We start from the raw sequence: 25,913 nt of genomic DNA, 5'->3' as shown, positions 1-25,913 counted from the left end.
TACATCATAAAAGTAAGTACAATAGCTATTTTTGTTTGTGAAATCCTATGTATTTATGCTATATTCATGAATCCTAATGTTCTATTAATATGTGATTGATGCTTATTCAGTTAAAGTGGACCCAAATTAAAAATACAAGATTTCAGAAATAAAACCTATTTTCTAAATTATAATAATAAATAGCTGCCTTTTTTCAGCTGCATGATGACAAATATAAAATATTCTACATTTATTGGAGGAACCCCTCCCTTCTTTTCAAATTGCCGGGATTTTTCCGGCAAACTGGTGGAGTAGATGGTGTCCAGCAATGGAGGAATTGCTAATGGCTGCCCCCAGTATAACCCTAGATATAAAAAGAGAAGGGTGAAAAGCATGCACTGAAATGCTCATGGGTTTGAAGGAGTGTTTATTTATCTTTGTATGTGTCAGAGTGGTGCAACTAAATATTTTTAATAAAAAAAAATGTTTGGTTTGGGTCCCCTTTAAGTCTTTGCACACTTGCACACACAATGGTAATAATAAACAAGCTAATGTTAATGAATGTAATCAAAATGAGTGATGAATGAGTGTTCAAAGGCTTAATAAATAGTTTTTGAAAACTGTCATATTGTTATTTTGCTTTTTTTTTTTTTATCTGCTTCCATTCCAACACACACACACACACACACACACACACACACACACACACACACACACCCAGCCATCTGCGCCTGCACATTAGAGTATGCATAGCTCCCAACTGTCCCTCTTTTGGAGGGACAGTCCCTCTTTGGGAGCCTTGTCCCTCTGTCCCTCTTTCCTTCTTATTTGTCCCTCTTTCAGGACATTGTTTCTCTTTCTATGTAAATATATATATTTATCTACAAAAAAATGTGTTTGACTCTAAACTTTATTCCCATCCTTTAAATTGATATAATACTAATTTTAAAATGTTAATATGAAGGAAAATGAACCAGGATAGAGAGGACCAGTGTGGTTTGAATTATAAAACATATTTTTCTTATGAAATTTTATGGTTTGCGTGACTAGGGGTGTGATGGGGGCGTGATCAGGGGTGTGTCAGGGGCATGGCTTAAGTGTTCCTCTTTCTCATCTGAAAAAGTTGTGAGGTATGGAGTCCCCCGTTCTGGCGCTATGACTCCCGGTAATCTGGTCAGTCGCCACTAGTTGTTGTCTTCTGCGCATGCGCAGCTCGGCCACTTGTGCACCCCTGCCGTGCTCTGGAGCGTTCTGCGCCTGCGCTGCACCCCCGCGTGAGGCATGCAAAAGTGGCCAAGCTGTGCATGAACAGAAGGCCGCAACTGCCCGGATTACCGGGAGTTATAGTGGCAGAGCGGGGGACCTGAGGAGGATAGCAAGTATAAATAATGGCCAATGTACCATCTCTGGTTTCCTTTAAGGCTAGATATACTCTGTAGTGTTTTCAGCGGTGTTGTGGAATCTCCATCTAAACGCTATTACACAGAAGTAAATCAATGCTGCAGGACATACTGGAGCGAATGTGATTTGATTTGATCTAATTGCTATTGTGGGTCCTGCAGCATTTTGGGAGGGATCATGTTTAGGCCAGTGCAGGCACCAGAGGATCATTACCACCTCTTACTTAATTGTAACACATCTGCGACTGTTACCACATGGAAAAGCTATATACAACATCTTTCTAAGCTTGTTTTGAAAATGCTGCATATTTACTGGCCTCTGAGATCGTGGTGGTAGCATTTACGCTGTGTTATGTTTGTAGCAAGCTTGTAACAAAGTCGCCACCCAGTATTGGTCCTTTTCCTTCATTTTATTGATATGGGTATCTCTCTTGAAAAAGGGGAACACGAAAGTCACTTAAAAAAATTGTAGGTAGAGGTTCCTAGCACCTGTTCATCATCGGGGGCCAGATCATCCACATTCTCCCCCCAAGAGCCATGTACAACACCAGTGGTCCCTGAGAGGTCACAATACCCCCGTGGATGCTGCTCCAGTGCTGTCATTTTCTCAAGGATGCATAAGCCTGCATTCGTTGCACATGAACACACCGTATCCCATGTGTAAAAAATACCAAGCTCCCCTGAGCCTGTCCTGCCACTCAGGTCACGATGATATAAGAATTCCGTAATGTCTTGCTGTTGCAAATGAAACACCTCACTGACAATTTGTATTGATGCTTGATATCAGCAAGGTGCACCATGGCGTGTATACCCACATGAAAAAGGCAGACAGTTTCCTGTATTGGTGTAGGCTGTATAGGAAATCCATGCGTCATATGCGCCAAATCATTGTAAAATCAGGATTAAAAATGTGTGCCATGCAAGGCACATGTGTGCAGTGGCGTACCTAGGGCATTTGACACCCGGTGCTGGGTATTAAAAAGACACCCCCCCCCCCCCATTAAAAAAAAAAAAAAACAGCAAATGTGGCATGCTAAACGTGACACGGCGGGTAATGCCAGGTGTAGGCTCGCTCCCCCCCCCTAAAGTTGTCCTTAGTATAGTATAGTGGCACCAGTATAGCTAACAAAAAATGGGTGCGGTTATAACATGCGGCGCGCATTGCGCGCCGCGGCGAAAAATGGGCGTGGCCATGACCGGATGAGGGCAGAGCTAACTAATTTAAAGTGAACCCGGGATAAGAGTGATATGGAGGCTGCCATATTCATTTTCTTTTAAACAATAGGCAGCCCTGCTGATCTATTTGGCTGCAGTAGTGAACTGAATTACACCAGAAACAAGCATGCAGCTAATCTTGTCAGTTCTGACAATATTGTCAGAAGCCCCTGACCTGCTGCTTGCTTATTCAGGGTCTATGGTTTAAAGAATTAGATGCAGAGGACCAGCACAGCAGCCAGGCAGCTGGTATTGCTTAAAAGGAGATAAATATTGCAGCCCAATATTATTCTCACCTCGGGTTCCCCTTAAAAGTGCAACACAAAGACAGTGGGCCTTTCCCCAGAAAATTCACATAATTGTTCAGGTTTTCTCAAGAAAATACACGTAATGTGAACAGATTTGACCAGAAAATAGTTCAATCATGTCGGCAGATTTGCCCAAAAAACACGTTCAATCATGTCGGCAGATTTGCCCAAAAAACACGTTCAATCATGTCGGCAGATTTGCCCAGAAAATACATGCAATCATGTCGGCAGATTTGCCCAGAAAATACATGCAATCATGTCGGCAGATTTGCCCAGAAAATACATGCAATCATGTCGGCAGATTTGCCCAGAAAATACATGCAATCATGTCGGCAGATTTGCCCAGAAAATACATGCAATCATGTCGGCAGATTTGCCCAGAAAATATATGCAATCATGTCGGCAGATTTGCCCAAAAAACACGTTCAATCATGTCGGCAGATTTGCCCAAAAAACACGTTCAATCATGTCGGCAGATTTGCCCAGAAAATACATGTAATCATGTCGGCAGATTTGCCCAGAAAATACATGCAATCATGTCGGCAGATTTGCCCAGAAAATACATGCAATCATGTCGGCAGATTTGCCCAGAAAATACATGCAATCATGTCGGCAGATTTGCCCAGAAAATACATGCAATCATGTCGGCAGATTTGCCCAGAAAATACATGCAATCATGTCGGCAGATTTGCCCAGAAAATACATGCAATCATGTCGGCAGATTTGCCCAGAAAATATATGCAATCATGTGGCAACCTGGCCAGAAAACACTTCAATCATGTAGCAGACCTGGCCAGAACAGTCGATACACCTGCTAATATAAATTAAATAAAAATTTACTCACCTGAAGCAGCAGCAGACCTCCTGTCCCGGCCTCCGTCCGGCGCGCAGCTCTCACGATCCTCTGCAGCCAGCAACTGAAACTCCCGCGGTGAGAGCAGGGCTACGGGAAAATGGCGCCCGAAGCCCTGCATTGCAGACTCAGTCTCCAGAGCAGGGCTTCGGACGCCATTTTACTGTAGCCCTGCTCTGCCGCTGTTGGAGCTGCGGGCTGCTGCTGTCAGTGAACTGACACAGCGTCTATTAGACGCCGAAAATCAGTTCACGCTGGGGGTGCTTGGACAATATTAGGGGGTGCTTCAGCACCCAAACCACCCCCCTGGCACCGCCACTGCCCCAGTATAGCTAGTATAGTTGCCCCAGTATAGCATAGTGGCCCCAGTATAGTTTAGTGTAGCATAGTGGCCCCAGTGTAGCATAGTGGTCCCAGTGTAGCATAGGTGCCCCCAGTGTAGCATAGTGGCCCCCAGTGTAGCATAGTGGCCCCCAGTGTAGCATAGTGGCCGCCAGTGTAGCATAGTGGCCGCCAGTGTAGCATAGTGGCCCCCAGTGTAGCATAGTGGCCCCCAGTGTAGCATAGGTGCCCCCAGTGTAGCATAGTGGCCCCCAGTGTAGCATAGTGGCCCCCAGTGTAGCATGGTGGCCCCCAGTGTAGCATGGTGGCCCCCAGTGTAGCATAGTGGCCCCCAGTGTAGCATAGTGGCCGCCAGTGTAGCATAGGTGCCCCCAGTGTAGCATAGTGGCCCCCAGTGTAGCATAGTGGCCCCCAGTGTAGCATAGTGGCCCCCAGTGTAGCATAGGTGCCCCCAGTGTAGCATAGTGGCCCCCGGTATGAGGGAAGCTTGGAAGGTGGGGTGGCGGGGTCCCCTCCTTCCGGCGCTTCCCCCTCCTAATTAGCAGCAGCCAGCAGCTTAGCGAAGCGGGCGGGGAGGACTTACTCACCTGCTCCAGGCGATGGCGCATAACGTCATCCTCACGTGACGCTGGTCTCTCTGTCGCTCACTGTGCTTCCGCAAATCAGGAAGCACAGTGGGCGGTGGAGAAGGTGGAGACCAGCGTCAGGTGACGATGACGCTATTTGCCATCGCCTGGAACGCAGGAAGTAGGTGAGTAAGTCTTCTCCGCCCGCTCCTGCCCGCTCATCAAGCTGCTGCTAATTAGGAGGGTGAAGCGCCAGAAGGAGGGGACCCAGGTGAGGGAGGTGGGGGGTCCGGCCCCCCTCCCCGCCGCTTTCCCCGCCACCCCTCCTTTCCGGGTTGCTTTCCCCCTCCTGTCCGGCCGGCACAGGCCTCTGTGGGGGCCTTGATGACACCCCCTGGGGCGCCCGACACCCGGTGCGGGGCGCCCCATGCCGCCCTATGGTAGGAACGCCACTGCATGTGTGTTCATTTACCCAATCTCAGTGCTTCCAACAGATTGCTATTCTTGTCACTTTCCATGTTTCCTAAGCCACTCATCGGCCTGTGACTGCAAGGCTGACAGCAGTGCTGTTCTGGTATGACTTCTAGATTCTAGGCACTACATCCGCAAATCAGTAGGACATGCGTACGTACAAAAAGGGCGCCTGGACAAAAAGGGCGCGGGGTGTAAACTCTAAATAATAATTAATCATTAATAGGGTTTATAAATATAGTGTGCTATATTTCGTTTACAAATAATGTTTAACAAAATTATAAATCATTAAATAATGTTTATGAAATCGGAAATTGTGAAAACGTTAATCTTCCCTGTTTCAAAAGTTAAACTTATAATTACGTTGATAAAAAAACCAATAATATATGTTTAATTGTTATAATTGTATATTATTGTGAATAACCGTCATTTATGGTTTGTTGTTATAATAAAATTTGAAAATATTGTTTATAAAGATGATATAAATATAACTACGTTCGTAATAAATGTTGTAATACATTAGTAATTATTACTAAAATTTTACTAAAACTATACCTAAGCCTACTCTTACACAGAACCCTACCTGTACCTATCCCTAACCCCTAGACTCCCCTGTTGGTGCCTAAACCTAAGACCCCCCTGTTGGTGCCTAAACCTAAGACCCCCCTGTTGGTGCCTAAACCTAAGACCCCCCTGTTGGTGCCTAAACCTAAGACCCCCCTGTTGGTGCCTAAACCTAAGACCCCCCTGTTGGTGCCTAAACCTAAGACCCCCCTGTTGGTGCCTAAACCTAAGACCCCCCTGTTGGTGCCTAAACCTAAGACCCCCCTGTTGGTGCCTAAACCTAAGACCCCCCCTGTTGGTGCCTAAGTAACCCTCCCTGTACCTACCCCTAACCCCTAGACCCCCCTCTTGGTGCCCAAACCTAGGACCCCCCTGTTGGTGCCTAAACCTAAGACCCCCCTGTTAATGCCTAAACCTAAAACCCCCCTGTTGGTGCCTAAACCTAAGACCCCCCTGTTAGTGCCTAAACCTAAGACCCCCCCCTGTTGTTGCCTAAGTACCCCTCCCTGTACCTACCCCTAACCCCTAGACCCCCCTATTGGTGCCTAAACCTAAGACCCCCCTGTTGGTGCCTAAACCTAAGACCCCCCTTTATTATGTGGATAATAATGTTTTACTAATTGTGGATTCAAAAAAAATTTTGCAATTTACGTTACGTACTGATCGCTTTATTTTGTGAATAATAATGTTTTACAAACAGTAAGAGATAAAACTTTAAATAATGTTTTAATTATTTAAATAAGATAAATATGTTTATTATTTTCATAAACGTTATTCGGCACGGGTGCATTTTATAAACCTAAATCACCACAAGTTCAGTTATAAATCATTAAACATCGCCGGGCGCCGTTTGTAAACTTTATTTAGCTCCTGGCGCCGTTTATAAACTTTATTTAGCTCCGGCGCCCTTTTTTCCTACTCGGCGCCCATTAAACGCTATTTATTATGGGAGTGAATGGCGGCGCCCTTTTTGTCCACTAGCGGCATGCGCCCTTTTTTCCCAGCTCCCACGTGACCTGCTGTGTTGAACAGACTCTGGGAGCTTTGGGGTCGCAGTGCAGGGGAAGAGGAGGACTTAGCCAAGGAAAAGACTGAAAAGGATGCAGGAGGAGGAGAAGAGGAGGCTGACCTGCATGCAATTTGTGTCCGTTCCACGGACACAAACTGGGTTTACCCAGTTTGCAGTTAGTGTTGGGCGAACATCTAGATGTTCGGGTTCGGGCCGAACAGGCCGAACATGGCCGCGATGTTCGGGTGTTCGACCCGAACTCCGAACATAATGGAAGTCAATGGGGACCCGAACTTTTGTGCTTTGTAAAGCCTCCTTATATGCTACATACCCCAAATTTACAGGGTATGTGCACCTTGGGAGTGGGTACAAGAGGAAAAAAAAATTTAGCAAAAAGAGCTTATAGTTTTTGAGAAAATCGATTTTAAAGTTTCAAAGGGAAAACTGTCTTTTAAATGCGGGAAATGTCTGTTTTCTTTGCACAGGTAACATGCTTTTTGTCGGCATGCAGTCATAAATGTAATACATATAAGAGGTTCCAGGAAAAGGGACCGGTAATGCTAACCCAGCAGCAGCACACGTGATGGAACAGGAGGAGGGTGGCGCAGGAGGAGAAGGCCACGCTTTGAGACACAACAACCCAGGCCTTGCATGAGGACAAGAAGCGTGCGGATAGCATGCTTTGTACCACCATGCAGTCATAAATGTAATAAAGATAAGTGGTTCAATAAACAGGGACCACGCGGCAACGCTAACCCAGCAGCAGCACACGTGATGGAACAGGAGGAGGCGCAGGAGGAGAAGGCCACGCTTTGTGAGACACAACAACCCAGGCCTTGCATGAGGACAAAAAGCGTGCGGATAGCATGCTTTGTACCGCCATGTAGTCATAAATGTAATAAAGATAAGAGGTTCAATAAACAGGGACCACGCGGCAACGCTAACCCAGCAGCAGCAGCAGCAGCAGCACACGTGATGGAACAGGAGGAGGCGCAGGAGGAGAAGGCCACGCTTTGTGAGACACAACAACCCAGGCCTTGCATGAGGACAAAAAGCGTGCGGATATAGCAGCAATGCTTTTTGCCGCCATGCAGTCATAAATGTAATACAGATGAGAGGTTCAATAAACAGGGACCGGAAACGCTAAACCATCCCAGATGTTCATCGGTCATGTTACTTGGTTGGGGTCCAGGAGTGTTGCGTAGTCGTTTCCAATCCAGGATTGATTCATTTTAATTTGAGTCAGACGGTCTGCATTTTCTGTGGAGAGGCGGATACGCCGATCTGTGATGATGCCTCCGGCAGCACTGAAACAGCGTTCCGACATAACGCTGGCTGCCGGGCAAGCCAGCACCTCTATTGCGTACATTGCCAGTTCGTGCCAGGTGTCTAGCTTCATGCCCGGTTTCAGGTCCAGCGGTGCCAGCCACAAATCCGTCTGTTCCTTTATTCCCCTCCAAATTTCCTCCCCTGTGTGCTGCTTATCCCCAAGGCAGATCAGCTTCAGCAACGCTTGCTGACGCATGCCAACAGCTGTGCTGCACTGCTTCCACGATCCTACTGCTGCTGGTGCTGGGTTAGCATTTCCGGATGAGGTACAGCTTTGAGATGCGTTGGAGGAGAAGGAGTCAGAGAGGTAGGTGCTGCTGTTGTTATCCAGCTGTTTGCGGCGTGGGCAACACCCGCGCCGTAGCAGGTGAGGAATCGCTGCCAGGCTCCACAAGGTTCACCCAGTGCGCGGTAAGGGAGATGTATCGACCCTGGCCGAACGCACTCGTCCAGGTGTCAGTGGTGAGGTGAACCTTGCAGGCAACGGCATTCTTCAAGCTTCGGGTTATTTAGCTGACCACGTGCTCATGCAACTCAGGCACTGCAGAGCGCGCAAAGTGGTAGCGGCTGGGAACCACGTAACGTGGGATGGCCACTGACATCATGCCCTTGAAGCTGTTTGTCTCCACCACTCGATATGGCAGCATTTCGCAGGCCAGAAGCTTGGCTATGCTGGCTGGCTGTTACTGCCACGGCCCGGGGGTCATTTGCTGGCAATTTCCTCTTGTGCTCAAACATCTCAGAAACAGACAACTCAACCGTAGCGCTGCACACCGAAGGGCTGTTGGTTGTTGTGTTTGATGAACACTGGGAGACCTCAAGAGCACTAGTCCGGAAAGTGACAGTGTCAGCATCGTCTGATGTTTGTGAATGTTGTGAACCACGCAATGGCTGGGCTACTGCTGCTGCTGAGGCGGGTCTGGTGGTGAGTCTGGTGAACCCAAGGGAGGCAGTGTTGCTGGTGGTACCCTGTCCTGCCGCGTTTGCCCACAGAGTGGGATGTTTGGATAGAATGTGGCGGCTCATGCTGGTGGTGGAGAGGTTGTTAATACTTTTCCCCCTGCTCAGGCGGGTCTTGCACACCTTGCAAATCGCCATGGTAACATCCTCAGTGCAGTCTTCAAAGAAAGCCCAGACTTTAACTGGCTGAGGACTCGGACCTCGTGCGTGATGTGCTGGTGCTGCTTAACCCACTGCTGGACGCTTGAGAGGTCATCCAAGTAATTATCTGGTCCTGTTCTTTTGGATCTGTGAGGGTTGTTGTCCTGGACAACATGGGCAGTATTGAGTGGGTTTTCTTGGGTGCTCCCCTGTGGCCTGTACGTGAACCGTCAGGGGAAACACCTCTTCCCTTGCCCCTCCCTCTTTCACCGGATTTCTTCCTCATTTCACTTATCCTTAAAGTACACGCTGACTGGCAGCAGTACAGTGGCAGTACAGAAATGCTATACAGTGGTGGGTGAGCGGTGTACCACTATTGTCAGCAGTGACACAGAGCACAATGCTATACAGTGGCGGGTGAGCGGTGTACTACTGTTCCCAGCAGACACAGAGTGGAAGTAAACACAATGCTATATAGTGTGGCTGAGCCGTGTACACAGAGTGGCATTAAACACAATGCTATATAGTCTGCTATATAGTCACCCCGAACAGGGTGATGTTCTGCAGAACCCGAACAGTGGCAAACACTGTTCGCCCAACACTACTGGGAGGGAACGCAGATTTTAGTACCTAAACACACGATACAACATGTTTTCCGGGGTCGGACTCTGAGGCACATACAGATGGTCCCGATCATCATCCTCATCATACAACTCTTCTCCTGAGTCTGACCCACCCACCACCTCTGCCACCCCAACATCCCCAGACACAGACCCCTCATCGTCCTCAACATTAACTTGGGATGCTGGCCTGAGCCAGACCTCCTCCTCCACATCAGGCCCCATCATCTCCTCAATGGCAGCCCTCATTAATCGCTCTGGCGACGGACTGATGGACACAACGTTCTCCTCCGGGGAGGGCTGCTGCTGACCACTGGCTGCTGGGGTGGATGTTATAGCTTGCGTGGGGCGTTGGCTGTTGCTGTTGTTGGGAGTGCTGCTCACAGCGGAGGTCTCTGGGGAACTCATGTTGAGCTCATATAGTGGTTGACGGTGAGTGGAGTATTACTGATCCCAGCAATATACACACTGACTGGCAGAGTACGCAATGCTATATAGTGTGGCTGAGCGAGGTACACAGAGTGGCAGTAAACAGAATGCTATATAGTGTGGCTGAGCGAGCGGTGTACCACTATTCCCAGCAGACACAGAACAGTGAACAGAATGCTATATAGTGTGGCTGAGCGAGCGGTGTACCACTATTCCCAGCAGACACAGAACAGTGAACAGAATGCTATATAGTGTGGATGAGCGAGCGGTGTACCACTATTCCCAGCAGACACAGAACAGTAAACAGAATGCTATATAGTGTGGCTGAGCGAGCGGTGTACCACTATTCCCAGCAGACACAGAACAGTGAACAGAATGCTATATAGTGTGGCTGAGCGAGCGGTGTACCACTATTCCCAGCAGACACAGAACAGTGAACAGAATGCTATATAGTGTGGCTGAGCGAGCGGTGTACTACTGTTCCCAGCAGACACAGAACAGTACACAGAATGCTATATAGTGTGGCTGAACGAGCGGTGTACTACTGTTCCCAGCAGACACAGAACAGTACACAGAATGCTATATAGTGTGGCTGAACGAGCGGTGTACCACTATTCCAAGCAGACACAGAACAGTGAACAGAATGCTATATAGTGTGGCTGAGCGAGCGGTGTACCACTATTCCCAGCAGACACAGAGTGGCAGTAAACAGAATGCTATATAGTGTGGCTGAGCGAGGTACACAGAGTGGCAGTAAACAGAATGCTATATAGTGTGGCTGTGCAAGCGGTGTACTACTATTCCCAGCAGACACAGAGTGGCAGTAAACAGAATGCTATATAGTGTGGCTGAGCGAGGTACACAGAGTGGCAGTAAACAGAATGCTGAGCGAGCGGTGTACTACTATTCCCAGCAGCGACACACAATGACTGCAGGGGACCCTGGCTAGCGTGGCTGGAGCGCGAACTACCCTGCCTGCCTACCCAAAGCTAAACCCACAGACAAATGGCGGAGATATGACGTGGTTCGGGTATTTATTTACCCGAACCACGTGACAGTTCGGCCAATCAGAGCGCGTTCGGGTCCGAACCACGTGACCCGTTCGGCCAATCACAGCGCTAGCCGAACGTTCGGGGAACGTTCGGCCATGCGCTCTTAGTTCGGCCATATGGCCGAACGGTTTGGCCGAGCACCGTCAGGTGTTCGGCCGAACTCGAACATCACCCGAACAGGGTGATGTTCTGCAGAACCCGAACAGTGGCGAACACTGTTCGCCCAACACTATTTGCAGTGATGGTGTTAGGAACTATGTGCTGCTCTTTTCCTGCCTGCTGGTGGCGGTGTTTATTTGGTCAGCCTTGGACTTTTCACTGTGCCACCAGCAGAGGGCTTTATGAACATGTAGCAGCCCTGGAGTTCTGCCCTCCACCAGCAGAGGGCTATGTGGACTGTGAGCAGCCCTGATGTTCAGCATGCATCTTGTTTGTTACCTGGACTATATAAGAACTGCCTTTGCCTTTCTGTTGCTGAACCCTATACTTTGTCTGACTCTGATTCCTGCAAGCTCCTCTGTACTTCGATTGGTTTGTTGCCTGACTTTGCATTACGTTTGACTGTGATTTCTGCTTGCTCCCTTTTGTACCGCGATTGTTGTATATTATTCCTGTATATATTATCCTGTACATATATATACACACACAGACACACACACATATATATATATATATATATATATATATATATATATATATATATATATATATATATTTGTTAGATAGGGTCTTTGGGGGAATGCACATTTATATGTATGGTGATTTGGTGATTGCTTTGTATATACTGTGTTGTGCATGTGGTTTGCATCTGCTCTGTATATAGTGTGTTGCGCAAGTATTTGCATCTTATTTGCATTTATCTGTTTGTTTGCACAATCCAGTTCACAATAAACCATTATTGCACATTATTCATTGTTTCAGTGTCTGTATTGCTGCACACTGTGGTCATCACCTGTTCCTCCATTCAGGGTTGTAACAGACGGTCATGTAACATCCCTGACCAACCGTGTTTGGAAGACCACAGTCTGGTGTCAGATGGACCTTTACCCTGACACTGGGTGCCACATATGCGGTGACCTGACTCTGCACATGACAGTACAGGTCCGGGATGCCCTTCTGTGTAAAAAAATATTTTTCTGTGTACTTTCACTGCTGTGTCCCAATGAAATTTTTTTTAAAGGCCTATTAGTCCACCAGTTGGTAACAGCTGAAGGACTAGGAGTTGGGACAAGTCAGCAGTTAGACGTCATGCAAGTGTGTTTGTCTGTGCCCAGGGGCATAACAATAGACCCTGCAAGGGATGGTGCGGCTGGGGGGCCCAGAAGCTGCAGAGGGCCCCATCGAGGGAGACTTTTTTTTCCCTGTCCTGAGAGACTGACAACTAAGGGCACAGAGAGAAAAAACATTCTGCTCGCTGCACCATTGTTCTAATGACTGCATCTGCTCAGCCACTAATAAGGAATCCTACAAAGTTTTGCAGACAACGATTTGTAGACAGTCCCTATTTAGTGTGCAGCAGGCTCTTGTGTACAGTGCTGAGCCCCCAACCTCTCTGCCCCTCTTGAAGTGCTCTGTACTGTAGTGATGCTGGAGAAGGCTGCAGAGCCAGTTCTGCTCCATTAGAGATGGACCGAGTGAGTGTAATAAGCTGAGGCTGGGAGCACACTTGTCTGTCGGTTTTCTGTATGCGTTTACTGAACACCATTGGCTTCATTCACTAAACTGTGATCACTCATAGCACTAGAGATGGACCGAACCTCTGATTTTCGGTTTGCGAACTTCCGCAAAAGTTCGGTTCGCGCAAACTTTTGCGAACGGCAATAGACTTCAATGGGGAGGCGAACTTGGAAAACTAGAAAAAATTATGCTGGCCACAAAAGTGATGGAAAAGAAGTTTCAAGGTGTCTAATACCTGGAGGGGGGCATGGCGGAGTGGGATACATGCCAAAAGTCCCGGGGGAAAATCTGGATTTGACGCAAAGCAGTGTTTTATGGGCAGAAATCAGATTGAATGCTAAATAGCAGGCCTAAAGTGTTTAAAACATCTTGCATGTGTATACATCAATCAGGGAGTGTAATTAGAGTACTGCTTCACACTGACACACCAAACTCCCTGTGTAACGCACCGCAAACAGCTGTTTGTGTAGTGACGGCCGTGCTGGACTACTGCGCACCATGGCCAGATTGCTCTTCTTCCTCCCTCAGTGATGTCAGGTTAGGTAATGTCTAACTGCCTTATCAACTTTCCATGGTTCTTTCTCTACCAATGTTAAAGCTTACATCTATATATTTTTTTGCATTACATTTTCTGTTTGTGACTTCACTGCGATTCACCAGGTTGGTCCCCTCCTCAAGGAGGCGAGAATCTTTTATGGAGGGCAAGTCTGCCATTGTGAGTGACCACGGTCTCACTAGCGTTTTTGTGTGCGTTTTCGCGTGCAATAGTGGGCAAAAATTAGCGATTGCGCATGAAAATTTGCGATTGCACATGAAATTTCACGACTGCGTGCAAAAACGCTAGCATAGCCATGCTCTGAATTATCACGGTTTAGTGAATCAAGCCCCATGTGTGTCTGTATGTGTGAAAACATGCATGTTTTATCACAGAAGCTAATGTCATTGATAGAGAAAATTCCTGCAGTGCTTCACTCAGTTTCTATCTGCATGCGGAAAACACATTTAAGTGTGCACTAGCCAATTGAATAACATTGTTTCTCAGTTTACCTGTGCAGAAAACGAGGGGAGGAGGCTTTCAAAGTTTCACAGAGGGGCCCAGTGATTTCTAGTTACGCCCCTGTCTGTGACCTCCTAGTAATCCCGAATAGAAACCTGATTCTGGGCACAATCTGTCGAGGTGTCTCAACAGCACAACCCCAAATACCTCTGCAGTGTTGCCTGCCTCTGGTTCTGCCTGTTATGTTTTTTGTTTAAAAGACCACTGAAATGACATGAAATACTGTTTGTGCTGTAGTGTGTTAAATGCTCAGGCCTCTCCTGCAAATACAGTGGGTGTGCAGTAATAATAATAATAATAATAACAGAGTAACCAAGTAGCTCAGGGTGACCCAAACTACTAGGAATGTATAGGGGAATAAAAGGAACCAAAAAGCCCTCCTACTAAAAAAGCAAAGCTTGGTGTAATTGCCTTCTTAAAACAGAAGGAGATTTGCAATAATTCAATTATAAGTGAACATTTGTGGTTACCCACAATCAGGGTTGCTCGTAAACTACGCCAGCGCGAATCTACGCATCGTAGTACGCAACTACGCATCGTAGTTCGTAGGCGAAGTTTAAGAACTACACTTACGCATTTCCGCGTAGTCGTAGTCCCGCTATGCGTAGCTTCGCAATACATGCGTAGTTGACGTATGTATTGCGAAGTCAACTACGCGTGCGGTAACTGCATTTATATGGGTCATTGCGCATGCGCAGAAATTTTATTGCCCTTTATACGCATACAATTCCGCATTGGATGTTGGAATGTATGCTTATATTAGTTTGTGTATGCGCATAGTTAGCCGATTATTGCATAAGGGCATAAGCGGTCGCATCAACTACGCTACGCAATACGTGAAGCTTGCGTATTTTAATGCGTAGTCTACGGTATGCTAACGTAACGAAGTGGCTGATTTCGGAGCCGTAGATTGCGAAGCGTAGTAGTTCCAGCGTAGCGAAGTTGGCTGCCTACGACCATCCCTGCCCACAATGCACTACCACTAAATATGCACATTATCCCTTTTCGCCCTTCTGAAGCCAAGCAAGTATCCAGAACCGCCGGTGTATAGCAAGCCTATAGCTTTAAGTTTTACATATATAATAAGTGTCATATGCCAAAACATTGCTAAAATAATTGTAAAGTCATTTTGGTTAAATAAACGGTTGATTATGGTTCATTGGCTAGGTTGCTCTGACATCAAACTGAATATATAAAGTATTTGTTTTCACAATCTAAAAGTCCATTTTTAAATATTTACAGAAAATGGTTCATGAACAATATGACCAAGTTAGCCTCCCGGAGAGGAGGGAGATAAGTGGAAGAATGATGCAGTGGCTCCAGGACAAGTACAACCATAGCCTTCCATCTTTTAAAAGCTTCCAGACACTGTGGAGTGATATTAAAAGACACAACTCCAGGCTAGTCAGCCAGATCAAAATTAACTTGGGTACAGTTAAAAATGGCGCCGGCCGACTAATGGCGACATTTTTTAAACTATATTTTTGCCATTGTAAATTTTTTTTTATTCAATAACATTGTTATACCTAATAGCCCTAACTAAACCGCCGCATTCCCGATGCTCTAATCTAACTAATTGCCCCCAAACTCCCCGGGGGCAATCCGGGCTTCGTTTCCCAATGAGGCAGGGCTAGGAGCAGCAGCCCCGCCTCACATGCGTCTGTCAGCGGCGGATCTCCGCCTCTCCCCACCCCTCTCAGTGAAGGAAGACTGAGAGGGGCGGGGAGAGGTGGAGATCCGCCGCTGACAGACACATGTGAGGCTCATTTTACTCTGGAAGAAATCTACTTCTTTTTTACATGTTTTAACATGTATTGTAGATATAAAGTTTTTTCATGATAGTGGTCCTTCAAATCAGACACTGCTGTATACAATGCATAGAAATGAAGCAAAGTGTACTATTAGCAAAAGAGATTAATTCACATTATTTGAAAAAAGGAACGGCGTCTGTTTTAATTTGGACGATCTGCTCCTAAGGCCAGAAATATTTCTTCTGCTACTTGTGGAATGAGAATGGCTGCAATCTGTTGGCGCTTATAATAAGAAATGTCAGATTCCTTCAGTGTGATCCAGGGAATATCTAAATGCCTTTGAGCAGTTGCATTCTACATGGTCCTGTGATTTTAATGTTTTAGATATGCATTTATCAGTAGAGACAGATTTCCAATCTGAAAAAACTCCTGCAGCCTTTTTATTACTATTCTTGATGAAGGATAAATTTAAGCCGTGAAGAATACATATGTTTTTATTAAGCACTGCATTTAAGAAACCTTTGATCTTTTGTCACAGGCTTTCCTTTCTCAGAAACGATAATACAAATAGGTCTTGGAAGAAATATTACATTTAGGTTTGCATTTAATGTCACTACTGCTGCCAGAGCACAATATTATTGCAGCAGCTGACCAAGCATGAAGAGATTGTCATAACTCTCAGGACTACTTCCAGACTTGCATCTTCAACGCTTCTGTAAATCATGATGAGGAATAAGTAAAGAAGAATGGTTACCTGATTAATTTCTTTCCTATTCTGCTTTACTATTAAAGTGAAATGTTACTTAAAAAATGTTTTTCATCTTTGAATACCATGGGCTCATGTTAAATTAGTTGCTGTTCTGTTCCCAGAATTCTACTGTAGGTACCTCAGGTTTTTCAGCCTAGTTTGTTATCGATCAGCTATCCCTAAATGAAGGCCTTCTACTACCTAATTCCTAAAACTAACCTTGCCCCATTCTTTGTAACCCGATTAGACTACTTTCACAGTGGTGCGTCGCAGTGTGGTGTGTGCACTATGTCACATTCTGAAAAAAAAAGCTCTGACTTGGGCTATTCTGAGGGTTGTGGGGGACACTCTGTCCAAATGTACCGCTGGTGGGGGGATGTATATATGTTGTGAATAGCACTGTGCACTATGTCACGTTCTGAAGAAGCCATCTGGGTGAAACCGGTCATACTATAGTAGCACTGTATATTATTGTATAGCACCATCTGTTGTATATAGAAATCTCTCCCCTCCCTTCATTGTACTTGTGCATGTCTGGGATGCTACTGTCTGTACTCAGGGCGTTATTCTATAGTACATCAGTGGGATGCTGCAAGCACTATCAGCATTTCCACTTCTAAATGCTTCTGAGTCCTTTACAGTGTTGCAGGACTGATCTGGGCCAGCTACACCCCACTCTTTTGAGTGGAGGGGGATCAGCAACGACACCCTAGCAGTCCTTCAGAGCTATCTTGAGTACATACTCACGCAAAACATGCAACTGTAGTTAACAGAGGTTGGTGTTGACATCCCCCCCCCCCCCTCTTTTTTAGACACCTGATCTTTTTATAATAAAGAGTACTTTGTACCTATAGGGCTGGTCTTTGGACCTGTAGTGTTTGATTGGTAGTATTCCCTGGTACCCATTCGGCGAGTGGGGTATTGTTAAATAAAAGAACAAAAGTTAAACAATAACAGGATATTTGATTCCCTTACTACTAAAAGAAGCCAGATTCCACCCAAAGTCCCTCCACTGCATCACCCCTCCCCTCTCCTCAGCATCGGTAGTTGGGAAGAGCCACTTGCTCATAGCTATGGAAAAGGGTTCTCTGAAAAAGGAAGGATGGGTTAGTATTGCTCAGGCAGAGAGAGCCCGATGTTCTTGGTCCAAATTTCCAGGGGAAATTGAATCTGCAGCGCAGTCAAGCACTTCTGCTGTTTGCAATTTTGGCTCTGTATATGGGCAATTACATGTTTTCCTTTGCATAGTAAATCAGCCTTGATTAATACCTTTTAAAGTGGAAGTTTGTTGTATTGTGTCATTTGTGGTGTAAGCTGTAAAAATGGAAGGACTAGCGTCTCTTGTTGTGATAGTAAAGAAACCCATATAGGTTGATTGCATCTAAAAGTATTCATTAGCTCGCTGATAAATAGTATACTGTCTGAGCCTGATGAAATACAAGATAGCGTATTTCTTATCAGCGTAGGCCAGTGCTTTTGTTACAGCAGTTTTAATTTAGCGTGTTCCAAACATGTCGTTGCTGGAAGCTAGCGCCGGGGTAAGATCTTGACATTCTTATTAATTGTCTGTTACCGGTGAGAGTTTACCAAACATTCTGTTACACAAATTTCTACAGCGTGTATCACAGTTAGGAGTGACAAGAGGACATCTGCTCCTCACATCTAGAAGGTCATTTACTTTTCCTTGCATTTACACTGTCATTGATTCCCTATGTTTTTATAATGTGCCAAAATAAATCATGTGATTTGTCCACAGTTACCTGTTTGGTATTTAGTGTAAAAGAATGAGTCCTGCAAAATATGTAATAAGACCTAAATATGAAGTTAGACATAATATAATAGCTGTAATAAAATTCAGATGGCGTGCATGTGTGCAGCGCCCAATGTTTCTATAAAATTATACTAGCAAATGTGTTTCTGCAACTGTGTTCCCATTGGGCACAGGTGATTTGTGAAGGGCAAGGAAATAAAAGCATGAAATATCATGACATGCACTAGTAATACTATTTAAAGGAAACCTATGGGTTCCCCCAGCCCCTTTCAAGCTAATCGGTCCCTCGCCGTCTTCTCAGGCTGCCTGGATCCTCTGCTAGGCAGCCCAGTAATTCTGGCAGTCTGCCACTGCACTAAGCCACCACTCACACTAAGCCACCACCCACAACTGCGTCGTCCACACTAAGCCATAGCCAAAGGTGCTTCCGGGGCCATGCATATTTACAATCTTCCGTTAGTATATAGGATCACCTTGCCTTAGCTGTCATCAAGATGGTACCTTATCGGACACCAGGGCCACAGGGCTTCATTTTTCTTTTCTATTTTTTTGTATTTTTTTATGTTTTTATTTCTTTATGTTTTTCCACTCTTCTCCTTTCGGAGGATGGATGGGGGGGGATATGGGCTGCTGTCCACAGCATTCCGGTCTGGGCTTAGGTTTTGTGCCGTGGATGCCAAGTCACATGTGATCAGTGACTCGACCACCCACGTGCATCGCTGTATGCAGGCCAACACCACCGCCAGCAGGGATCCACAGGCACCTTCAGCGGGCAGCGGATGTCGAAACATGTGTTTGGTGATTCGGCCACCCATGTGCCGTGCTCTTCTGTGCCTGCTGCCTCCAGATCCATCATTCGTTACTGCTGTGTCAGGTCACTAGACAGGTCTTTGCCAACCCCCTGGGCCCATACACATGTGGCTGCCTGCAGTAGACCTTAAGGCCAAGGGCTATCCAGGCCTTTAGTCTGCTGCTCTAGACTAGGCCGCAAGCCAGGGGCTAAATTTCCAGGTGGCTGCCATGCCACCACTTTTTGCCCTGCCATGGTCACCCCCTGGCCCCACAGTTGCCACCCCCGCTCCGCTTATGCTGCCAACACTTCACCACTCAGAAGCATGGGATCCCAACTTGGCTGTGCCAGCCTCCACAGTTGTTGGCTCCCACTCCACCATGTGGACTAGTCGATGCTGCACAAGGCTCCTCTACACCACCAATGAACTCGATTCACTGTGAACTCTCCTCTCCACCTTGCCTTTCTGCAGCGTTTCTGCTCTGCAAACAGTCTGTGTAGCCTGTTAAGCTGTGGAGAGTTTCGCTGTCTAGCATTAAGTGCCAAAAATGGCATTACTCAATCAGCCCTCAGACTACCTCTCTAGGGACACTCGTTCCTACCTTCTTGCTCTGTAATGTAATGTTGTCTATGTATGCTTCTTTTATGTACCAGCTAAATGCTTATGTTGTTCCATCACTGACCCCGTAGAGCCAAAATCAATTCCAAGTACAACCCCCTGTGGTGTTGTACTTGGCGATAAATAACTCTGATTCTGATTAGAGATTGCAGCAGTAAATAGAGGTGTGTAAACAATCTGCTCCAATTTTGCTGTATTGAACTATAACTTCAGTGGCGTGGCATAGTGGTTAGCGCTCTCGCCTTGCAGCGTGGGGTCTCCAGTTCAAATTCCAGTCAGGTCAACATCTGCAAGCAGTTTGTACGTTCTTTCTGTGTCTGCATAGGTTTCCTCTGTACACTCTGTTTTCCTCCCACATCCCCCAAAAACCTACAGATAAGTTCATTTGGCTTCCCCTAAATTGGCCCTAGACAATGATACATGCACTACACGATACATACATAGACATATGACTATGGTAGGGACTAGATTGTGAGCACCTCTGAGGGACAGATAGTGACAATATACTCTGTACAGCGCTGCGTAATAATTCAGCACTATATAAATACTAAAATAAATTACTAATGCAGCATTACCAGGGGCATAGCAATAGCCATAGCAGCTGCTATGGGGCCCTGGAGCATGGAGGGCCCAGTGGGCAATGTATTCACCATGAACTTTTTTGTGTTTCTCCACCCTCTGACTTTGGGCTTGATTCACAAAAGGGTGCTAACTGTTAGCATGGCCATTTTCGCGCGAATTTTCGCATTGCGCGCGATCGCGAAACGATAACGTTTTCGCGCTCAAGCGCGAATTTTACCGCGAAATCGATATCGTTTTCGTGCGCAAATTCGCGTTTGCGCACGAAAATGTTATCGTTTAGCGCGAAAATTCGCGATCGCGCGCAATGCGAAAATTCGCGCGAAAACGGCCGTGCTAACAGTTAGCACTCTTTTGTGAATCAAGCCCTTTGTCTTAGTGGCCATGAAGTATGTGCAGTTTTGATTGCATGATAATGTAAATTGACTAATTAACTCATATCAATAGGGTAGGGGCAGGTGGTATTGCTTAAGAGTGCCTTCATCTGAGGGCCCGATGAAAGTTTTTCTTAGGTGACAGGTGAGGTTTGCTGGGTTCATTACACATATGTAGTGAGCAGACTTGCCCTCTATAACAGATTCTCGTCAAAGGATTTCAAGTGTACTCATTATACAGGGCCTCAAAAGAGTCCTACTGTATATTGTTATTTTTCGTCAGTACCTCCCCAAGTCGGGAGTGAGTAATTTGCATGCCTGCTACCTTCCTTGGATGTGGTGTAGCTGTTTCTCAGGCTCCCTCTCCGGAATCAAACTCTGATTCCCCGTTACCCGTGGTCACCATGGTAGTGAAAGTACCATCGAAAGTTGATAGGACAGACGTCCAAATGCGTTGTCGCCGTCACGGGGAAGTGCGATTGACCCAAGGTTATCTAGAGGCACCGTACCAGTCAGCTCTTGTCACAGGTATTAGCTGAACTCTAGAATTACCACAAATATCAAAGTAACATATCAGGGGAAAAAAACAGTGTAGAATTCAATAAATAACTCTTCAATTTTCAATCAATCAATCAATCAAAAAAAAAAAAACAACATATATTTAAATTTTCATTTTCAGGGCCTGCACTCTCGCCAACGTGCGCACGAGCACACCCATCACTACACAAACATTTCCTTCCAGAGGACTGACATTTTATGTCCTGGGAGTGTCAACTAATGACAACCCTTTGCAGCTGTTTGCGGCGGTGCGTTAAACCGTGAGTTTGGTCTGTCAGTGTGAAGCAGTACACTACTTACACTACCTGCTGATCCAAGTATACACACACAATAGGCTTGTTTTACTAAGAGGTGATAACCTACTTAGCACGTCTAAAGTCTTAAGGCGCGCTAACCAGGGTGCTAAGTAGGTTAGCACCAGTTTTCTCAATCAGATCGTGCGCTAAGTACCGCGCGCAAAGTTTTGCGCGCGCAAAGTCCTATGCGCGTGCTAAGTCCCATAGGCTTTAGTGGGCACTTCACGCTGAGCGCCCTGCGCTCTGTTTTGCGCGCGGTACTTTGCGCACGATCACTACTTCTCACATTTCAACTGCGTTTAGACGTGCTAATGGCCAGTGCTAAAGTTAGCACCGTTTTGTAAATCAAGCCCAAGATGTTTTAAAGCACTTTATGCCTCCAGTTTAGGAATGCAATGTGATTTCTGCGCTTTAGGGATTACAACCCTACTCTGCGTCAAATCCGTCATGTCCCTCTCCAGGTGTTATACCCCTTGAAACATCTTTTCCATTACTTTTGTGGCCTGAAACAGTGTTTGTAGTTTTTCAAGTTCGCCTGCCCATTGAAGTCTATTGCGGTTCACCGAGTTCGCCGGTTCACGGACTTTTGCAGAAGTTCACGTTCGCAGTCTGCGAACTCAAAATCTGAGGTTCGAGCCATCTCTACACTTAATCCGTTGGTACGTATTGTTTTTCCCCCCATAGCAGTGCATTGTGCATTGTGATAAAATGCATACAGTGGGAACAGATCCATACGAAAACATGGACATTGCTTTAAAAAAATCAGTTGTCTTTCAGTTATAACTGAGAGCAACTGATTAAGTGCAAAAAGTGACTCTACCTCTGAAAAAACTTTCTACAGTTCAGCAAAAAAAGAAATCCATATGGGTATGCTGGATAGCGTACTGGTAAGGTTGTTGCCTTTGATGTGGGATTTGAGCCCTTGACCAGGGTTAAATGCTGGCTCAAGAAGTACATAAAAACAGTAAGGAGTCTTTAGTCAAGTCTTCCTAATGATTTTGTGTGCCCTAAGTGCGTATTTTGCATTTCGCATCGTATTCATTAAACAAAATTTCAAGTAAAAAACGTAAATAATTTCATAGTTGTTAGCTTTCGTAATTACGCATCAATTTACATGTAATTTACGCATAATTTTGAGCCGACTTTGGCGGGGGAATAGCATAAACCCCATACATGCTATTGCTACCAAAATTGCTACATATGTTAAAAAGGATAGTGGGTACAAGTCAAAAAAATTTAAATTTTTCAAAAAGACCTTGTAGTTTATGAGAAAATCAATTGTAAAAATACAAACCAAAATGTTTTTTAAACTGTCATTTTTTTTTGTTTAAAAAACATTTTTCTTTGCATTTTTTAAAACGATTTTCTCAAAAACTACAAGGTCTTTTTGGCCGCCGGAGTCCCCATTATCCCTTTGATCTTCCAGGAACCTGGCGGCCAATCCCTGACTTGAGCGGCGGTGCAGCGTGACGTCGGGGGTCGGCCTGGGGTCATGGGGAGGGAGGGATATATAGAAAAAATAAAATACATAATTTCATTGGCCACATGGGGAGGGAGAAAAATGAAATAAATTATCTGATTGGCCACATAGGGTCATGGGGGAGAGAGGGAGGGGGAAAAAAAGAAAAAAAAACACATAATCTGATTGGCTGCAAGCTGCATTGAATTGAATACAAGTAAGTTTGTATTAAATTCAATGTTGCCATTTGCTCTCTGGAGACCGTGGCTGCTGGCTGTTTGATCTCTGAGATTTGTGAGTTGCTGATTGCTGATTTGGATACCCGTTAATGATTTTTGCCTGGACTTTGACTACCCTATGCCTGCCGTTTACACCAACCTCTGTCTGCCTGTCATTTATGATGGCATCCGCTTCCAGAAGCCGTCTCCCTGCAGAATCGCTGGTGGAGTTGGAGGACAGCGATCTGCAGTCACTGGCGGACTCAAATGACAGTGACGCACCTGGGGATCTCTCTCATCCGACCCAGGTAGCGAAAGCAACAGCGTCTCCATCACCACTGAGGTCATTGATGTCTGGGTGTGGTGCTCTATCGACCTGTCTCAGGCTCCGCCACCGCCTCCACGGTTCTCTTTTACTGGGGAGCCTGGCTTGAAGAAGGAGTGTGAGCATAACCCCCTGGCCTACCTGCAGCTCTTCTTTGACGACGCGGTTATCGAGAAGGTAGTGGAGGAGACTAACCACTATGCCTCCCAGCAGCTGGCTGCTCTACGATGCCCCTTTTAAAGGACCAGGACCTGGGAGCCGGTCACTAAAGAGGACCTGTGGCTTTTCTTGGACCTTATCATTCTCCAGGGAGTGGTGGGGAAGCCCCTGCAGAAGTGCTATTGGACCACAAACAAAATGATAGCCACCCCTTTTTTTGGTACAGTGATGAGCGAGTACCGGTTTTCGCTCATCATGAAGTTCCTCCATTTTGTGGAAAATGACTCCTTTGAGGAGTCCACTCACCCTGCTACAAAACTCAAAAATATTTGGGACATTTATGAGATGGTGGTGGACAACTTCCGCACAACCTATATTCCAGAGAGGGACATATCGGTAGATGAGAGCCTGATGGCATACAAGGGGAGGTTGAGCTGGCTCCAGTACATCGCTTCCAAGCGGGCCCGCTTTGGGATCAAGTCCTACCCCCTCTGTGAGTCTTCAACAGGGTACATTTAGAACACTGTGCTGTACACCGGCAAGGGAACCGAATTCAGTCCCCGGTTCAGCGTGTATGGAGTGGCGACCTCTTCAGTGCTGTCCCTTGTGGAGCCACTACTGGACAAAGGCTACTGCGTCACCACTGACAATTTTTATAGCTCCCCGGAACGTTTCGAGTTGCTGATAAAACATCGGACTGATGCCTACGGCACCGTTAGGCCGAACCGGCAGGAGATGCCAACAGCTTTTGCGAAGCAGAAGTTGAAAGCTGGGGACATAGCTGATTGGCAGAAAGGAAAGATGCTGGCACTCCGCTGGCGAGATAAAGAGGACGTATCTCTCCTCTCCACAGTCCACGATACCTCCACTGTCCCCACCCAAACGAGAGGAGGAAAAGAGGTTGAGAAACCGCAAGTCGTGGTGGACTATAATCTGACGATGGGTGGAGTGGACAGAGCAGACCAAGTGATGATCTTCTACCCCGCAGTCCGCAAGCAACAAAAAAAAAATTATAAAAAAAGATTCATCACCTCCTGGAGCAGAGTCTCTGGAATAGCTACATTCTGTTCAAGCAGCGCAGTGAAAGGCCACTTACACACGCAGACTACACATGGAGGATGTGTGAGTGCATCTGTTTGAAGTATCAGACTGCAGCAGATGTCAGAACGGGGCGCCAGGCCTCCTATATTGTTAATCCGGAGCGACTCACTGGTTGCCACTTCCCGGAATACGTACCCCCCACTCCCAAAAAATCCACACCTTGCAGGATATGTGTGGTTTGCTGCTCCAAGACCAACGACAGGGCAAAAAAGTCAGGAGGGGTCACGCATTTACTGCCCTGACTGTAATGTTGGACTCTGTGCAGTTCCCTGCTTTAAAATCAGGGCCGGCCTTAGGTTTCACAGCGCCCTGAGCGTAACCAGATTTTGGTGCCCCCCCCATTCATCCTACACGCACGCACACACGCATACACACAGAGTTTCCTCCGGGCACTCTGGTTTCCTCCCAAATCCCAAAAACATACAGATAAGTTAATTGGCTTCCCCCTAAAAAATTGTCCCTAGACTATGCACTACACAATACATGCATACACATATGACTGTGCTAGGGACTAGATTGTGAGCCCCTGAGGGACAGTTAGTGACAAGACAATATATACTCTGTACAGCGCTGTGTACTATGTCGGCGCTATAAATACTTAAATAGTGTATATATAATACATACGCTAAGGGGGATCTGCCTAATATATATAGACTAAAGGGGGGATCTGCCTGCCTACATATACAAGACTAGTAGCCTATATACACTAAAGAGGGGGGATCTGCCTATTATAGGCAGATCCCCCCCTTAGTGTATATAGGCTACTAGTCTTGTAGGCAAGCCTCCTTTAGTGTGTATATATATATATATATTAGGCAGATCCTTAGTGTGTGTGTATATAATATATACACTAAGGGGGATCTGCCTAAATATACACTAAAGCGGGGATCTGCCTACATATACAAGACTAGTAGCCTACATACACTAAGGGGGAGGATCTGCCTATTATAGGCAGATCCCCCCCTTAGTGTATATAGGCTACTAGTGTAGGCAGATCCTCCCTTTAGTGTGTATGTATATAGGCAGACCCCCACTTAGTGTGTATATACATATATATATATACACATATATGAACACACACACACACATATATATATATATATATACAGTATATATATATATATATACATATACATATATATATATATATATATATATATATATATATACACATATATATATATATATATATA

This window comes from Hyperolius riggenbachi, chromosome 7, assembly GCF_040937935.1.
Source record: "Hyperolius riggenbachi isolate aHypRig1 chromosome 7, aHypRig1.pri, whole genome shotgun sequence".
NCBI lineage: Eukaryota > Metazoa > Chordata > Amphibia > Anura > Hyperoliidae > Hyperolius > Hyperolius riggenbachi.
This window is presented reverse-complemented; position numbering follows the sequence as displayed.